The sequence below is a fragment of the Neofelis nebulosa genome, chromosome 8 (assembly GCF_028018385.1).
Source record: "Neofelis nebulosa isolate mNeoNeb1 chromosome 8, mNeoNeb1.pri, whole genome shotgun sequence".
NCBI lineage: Eukaryota > Metazoa > Chordata > Mammalia > Carnivora > Felidae > Neofelis > Neofelis nebulosa.
In genome coordinates this window covers 56,748,620-56,754,597 of record NC_080789.1, presented here as the reverse complement: position 1 = coordinate 56,754,597, position 5,978 = coordinate 56,748,620, and the positions used below count along the sequence as shown (strand labels likewise).

The following is a 5,978-nucleotide window of genomic DNA, read 5'->3' as shown; positions in this document are numbered from 1 at the left end:
TTAATCTAAGTAACATATATATTTAAGATTGTAAGGAAAGGAAGAGGGTAGAAAATAATTCTGACTTTCTGAATATTCTGAATTTTCATCTAATTATTACATGTCTTTTGAATACCATAAATGAGAGCAAGAAATAGCATGTGAGTTCTGAGGAATTGAATCACATTTGGATTTCTTTGTAAAAACAAATGCACAGGGGCGCCTGGGTGGCGCAGTCGGTTAAGCGTCCGACTTCAGCCAGGTCACGATCTCGCGGTCCGTGAGTTCGAGCCCCGCGTCAGGCTCTGGGCTGATGGCTCGGAGCCTGGAGCCTGTTTCCGATTCTGTGTCTCCCTCTCTCTCTGCCCCTCCCCCGTTCATGCTCTGTCTCTCTCTGTCCCAAAAATAAATAAAAAATGTTGAAAAAAAAATAAAAAAAAAACAAATGCACAAATTGAAAATCAAGATGAGAATACCAGAAGTAAAAAATCTTCAATGCCAGTAATATTCAAGTATCTCTGTTTTAGCTTTTCTTTATTACATATGAACTAGAAGATAAATAATATTAATCTTATCAGAAATTTCTTTCTACATTAGTGCTATGTTCTACCAAGCAGTTATCTTAAAAGGCAATGCTTCTCCCTCAATGATGCTATTCTTTTCCTTATTACTATTTGTAATGCCTCTTTTTAGAACCTTTTTGGTATGCATGAGAACCCAGTCACATCACCTTAGTGTCATATCTTTAATTCCCCCCCCCAACAAATGATATTTTCCAGCTTGATCACCACGTAGTCACAAATCATTTGATCCCAAATCATTTACTCAATTTGGATCCACATGGTGTTTAGTCATTCAAAAAATAGATGAAATATGTCCTCAGTAGAGGAAAGGTTGCTTATGTTGGTAATTATTTTGAAGAGAAAATATTCTTTTGAATCTAAGAACATTGAAAGTTGTGGGGAGTGAAATGTGGCCATTTGCAGTAATGTGCATGGAACTGGAGAGTATTATGCTAAATGAAATAAGTCAGTCAGAAAAAGACAGATACCATATGTTTTCACTCATATGTGGATCTTGAGAAACTTAACAGAAGACCATGGGGGAGGGGAAGGGGAAGAAAAAAGTTACAGAGAGGGAGGGAGGCAAACCTTAAGAGACTCTTAAATACTGAGAACAAATTGAGGGTTAATGGGGGGTGGGGAAGAGGGAAAAGTGGGTGATGGGCATTGAGGAGGACACTTGTTGGGATGAGCACTGGGTGTTGTATGGAAACCCATTTGACAATAAATTATACTAAAAAATAATTATAAATCCAACCATCTCAAAAAAATAAAATAAAATATTTGGCATTAGCAAGTCTTGAGAGGTCAGAAATTCTTTGTGTTGACCTGCATTCAGTATTCAAACTGAAAACTGCTTGTCATCATAAAACTTTGTTCACAAGAAAAAAAAAAAGAAAGTTGTGGGGAAAAGACTCATTCTCAAGCACTTAAACACTGGAACATATAAAAAAAATCAATGCTTTAAGTAAATAATTATATCACCTGGAATATTATACATATGTATATTATTCTTAAGGGCATGAATTATGCTGATAAGGAGGATTCAGTATAGTTTTAGTATTTGAAACAAATGCTAAATACATATGACAGGAACAATGCATTTGCAATTCTCCCACTTGATACTGTATTGGGCAGTCTCTCAGCCTTTCCTGGAGCTAAGATCTTTTTTTGACACTTGTTTATATTTGTGGCATGAATAGTTGGAAAGATGTTTTATCTTAGGACTTTTTATTCTGTAATACACTATGCTGTTTCTTGAGAAGATAGTGGAACAAGATGCAGGACCTAGAAAGGAGATGGTGGAACACTGGTTTTTGACCCTAGGTTCCTCACTTACTCCAGTCTGGGTTTAAAGTATAGAAGCCAGAACACTGGATATTCGATTTGTCCAGAAGAAGTTATCTACAGGCTGTGAATTCCATCCTACCCTCATTACAGGACAGTGAAGGCATTTGACATCTATTTCTAAGCCCAGAAAAAAAGTGCTTCAAGAGACCATGTGTCTCTTGGATCTCTAGTAATGTACTCATTAGTGTTGGACTCAAATCTGAAAAATCTAAAGCTTGAGCATTCTAACTGTTCTGAGAGCTGAGCAAGATACTGAAGACGGCCTGCATTCCCAGAGTTTATTGGGATCAAAGGTACATGACCACTTCCTCTGGAATGAAAAGTGGGCCTCTGGAGCAGGCAACAAAAACTGAAACTGTCTGAGATCTTGTCCAAGAGGGGCACATGGAGGTGGAGGGAACCCTGGTGGAGAGCAGTTGGGACCATACCACTGGGTGCTGCAGGGCTGGGCATAACATATAAATGGCTAGTTGAAACAGTTAAAGTAATTCATTTCAAGGGATCTGCAAGAGGGACATTCCCAGTATTGCAGGGTGTCTGGGGCATTCCAAAATCACCCCATGAGAAAAACTGTCAGTTTTAAACCCTTGCCAGACCCAGAGAACACCAATGCCAACTCACAACAATCTCCACTGAGAAAGAACTTACCAGCCACTCACCTCTCCTGCCCATCAAAGGCAGCCAAATGGTTAGGGAGGTGGGGCAGTGGGGGAGGGGGTGGGCACCATAGGCAAGAAAACATTGGCAAGACCCCCAGGCCCCTCCTTTCCATTGTAGTTAACCCAAGTGATACAGGAATGTAATAAAAGTGACCAGAAAAAGCCTAGAATTTTGTCTAGAATTTATTTAATGGGGACTGGGGGGTGGGTAGGTACCATGGAACAAGTTTGAATGTGTAGTGGGAAAAACTTTTAAATACTTTTTCTTATTATCTCTGTGTGTCTGGCTTATTCTATACAACTGTTTCAATAGTCTTTTTGTTAGTAAAAGAAGTCCAGTTCTTTTACTCAAATCCAAAAGTTATTTCCAGAAAAGATAGTAATGTGTGAGCTGGAATCAGTGACAGGAGTGCTAAGCAGCCAAAATAGACAAGAGAAGAAGATAGCTCGTCACAAAAGCCTACCTCATAACTGCGCCCAGTGGCTAACAGTTTACATACATTAGCTGATCCTAGTGGTGTTTTAGGAAAATGGTGCCACGATGCTCATTTTATCACTGAAGAGATCAAGATTCATGAAAGTTAAGTCATACTTTTTAGGTCGGAGAGTTCATTAGTGATAGAGACAGGATTTAATCCAAACTGTTAACCTACAGTCCTACTACCTTACCTATCCCATAGAATCAGACTTCTATTTCTTTCCCCTCCCCTTCACTGTGTGATGTAGCCAGGGCAAGCCGTTCCTTTTAACACTAGGGGAAAGGAGACACACAGGGACATAAACAGTAAAGGGAAGAAGATAGCCATAGAGAGACAGCCCTGCCTGTCCCTCTCTGACCCTGTGTCCAGATTCCTCTCCTTGATGCACTTTACTCTGGACACACTGACCCTTTCCTATGAGTGAGTCAGGCATTGTCCCACTTTGGAGGCTTTGCACTGAGAGCTTTCTCTTCTATCAAGTATCTGTATGGCTAATCCCTTCACTCCCCCAAGGCAACACCTCTTTTAGCTGGGTCCTAATCATCCTACTTAATTGTAACCCTGATTCCACACTGCACAGCTCTGATCCCTCTTGCCCCACCTTGGTTTTTTGTTTGTTTGGTTTTGTTTTGTTTTGTTTTTTCCATAGTGTGTAATACTTTCCAACATTTATTTGTTATGTTTAATATTTAGTATTTCTTCCCTTCACTATGATGTAAGGTCCATGTGGACCTCTACCTCAAGCCTCTAAAAGATTGCCTGGCATTTGGTAGGCATGTACCATATATTGAGTAAAAAAATTACTGAATCCTGGCTTAGATCCCCTCCAGGAATTATCACATACTGCTTTTGTTTCCTGGCACCTTATTTGTTGGTTTTTGCTCTGCTTTCTTTGCTGGGCTTCCACTAATCATCTTGGAAGGGACCTTGTATCCCATTATGTCTCTCTGGGTTTCAGCTGTAGAGTTTCTTGCTTTTGTCCATCCCAGTACTGACTGAGCTCCTTCCCTCATTCTGATAAGTCTTTGTCAAAGTCAAATGACATGAAGATCTTAATTTTTATAGCACTAACCTTGTCAACATATTTTAAGGTTTACAAATTATAGCCACTGCTTTTGATAGACACATGTAAATTTTATTAAAAAGTCCTGGTTTTCATCATAGTGAATTTGATATGTGAGTAAATTCTAGTATATACTAGGTAGGCTCTTTCCAAAATTTTACAAATTGATTTCTCATTCTACTTTGTAATTAAGATATAGGCATGAACCAACATTTGCACATAATATATGGTAGCTGATTTTGCATAAAACTCAGAAATAAATATGTGTATCTGAGATTGGAATAAAATAAATTTAACATTGTCTATGGCTGTGAAATTCATAATCCCTGATTCTACAATGAAAGATTTGTAGAGAAAATTATCTATTCACAACCATTCCCATGTGGATCCATTTAGGGAAACTTTACTTGCAAGAATCTGTAAAAATGCTAATAAACCACATTTCTCACCAGCTTAGGCCTAGCTTTTTATTTGTTTCTGGCTTTGAGATAACTTTGAATAGGCAATATAGTGTCACCATGGGTAATGAATGATGCATGCATGAAATAGTGACCTTAAAACTGCACATTTCTCTTAAAGGAATCAATTTACACACCATTGCTGCTTAAATTTTATGAGCAATTATGTATCATGTCTTTCCTACATAAATGATAGAAAATCTATTTTAATCAACATTAATGTCCATGAAATCGTAACTTTGCTGGTGTCCATTAGCAAGGATGAAATAGATATGTGAAATAGTTTTAAGAAAACAAAGAATTTAAGGGAAAATATAGCAAATGTATAGGAAAATACAGTTTACTTCGAAAGTTAAATGCTTTGGAAAAATACAGGAAATCTCAGCAATGTGCTTGGGGCATAATATTGCTAGCAATCCTGGAAAATTCTCCAAGTGTAAGTACATTCAAACATACTGTTGTAAATTAGAAGACTTTCTACTACTTCCCCAATCACAGCATATTATTATATTATGAGTAACTAGCTAGGTAGCTATTTTAGTTCCCTCTTTTTAAATATTTTTTTCTTCTTGTTTTAATCTTACAGAATTATGGTTTGATGTATCATTATTAAATTTTTTGCTCACTCAGAGTAATCTTATAATTAATTCTTAGTGGCAATGCAGTGGGACTGGATAAAATTTAGATAGATTTAAGTTTACACTCTTGATTTGTGCAGAGGCCATGCTAGTCTTCTCTGTGTCATTCCAATTTTAGTATATGTGCTTCCAAAGTGAGTACACTCTTGATTTGCTACTCCTTCGCAAATATCGTCGACTTCCAACTTCCTTGCCAAAACAAAATAAAACCCAAAACGCTCTGGCCCTGAGTGAACCCAATTATCCACTTTCTTTTACCTGGATTCATATTGCATCTTATGGAATACCTTATGGAAGGTATTCAGTCACAAAACCAGGCTGACTGGTATCACTGTAAGTTACTTCTCACAAAACGAAAATGAGGACCGACCACTACATGAGCATCTATTTCACCCTTCGCCTGTAAGCATGCTTTCCCAAGTTCTCTAGCCACTATTTCATACACTTTAAAATCTCCCTTTATCTCTTTCACCACTACCATCCCTGCACCCTTTAGTCCATGCCTTCGCCTTGTACATCACGTAGGTAGAAGTACTCAGATAAGAAGGAATTTACTTTCCTACCAGGAGGTCTACAGTTCTTGGCTTAGGCTCTATGTCAAATCCCATTTCTTCACTACCTAGTTGTGTGACCTAGGCAAATCGCTTATACTTCTTGCACCCATACATAAAGTGGCGATAAGAATACCAATCTTGGAAAGTTATTAGGGAGGTTAATATATTAATCAAATTAATATATATTAAGATAACATTCATATAACACATACATACATATAACACATACTTACAT

At 37.8% G+C, this 5,978-nt stretch overlaps 1 non-coding gene across 1 annotated transcript; it reads right to left on the bottom strand.

Moving 5' to 3' along the window:
• Positions 1-5,226: 5,226 nt before the first annotated feature.
• Positions 5,227-5,331, bottom strand: LOC131484161 (U6 spliceosomal RNA). The gene has a single exon (XR_009248071.1). It is a non-coding gene; the product is annotated as a U6 spliceosomal RNA (small nuclear RNA).
• Positions 5,332-5,978: the final 647 nt, after the last annotated feature.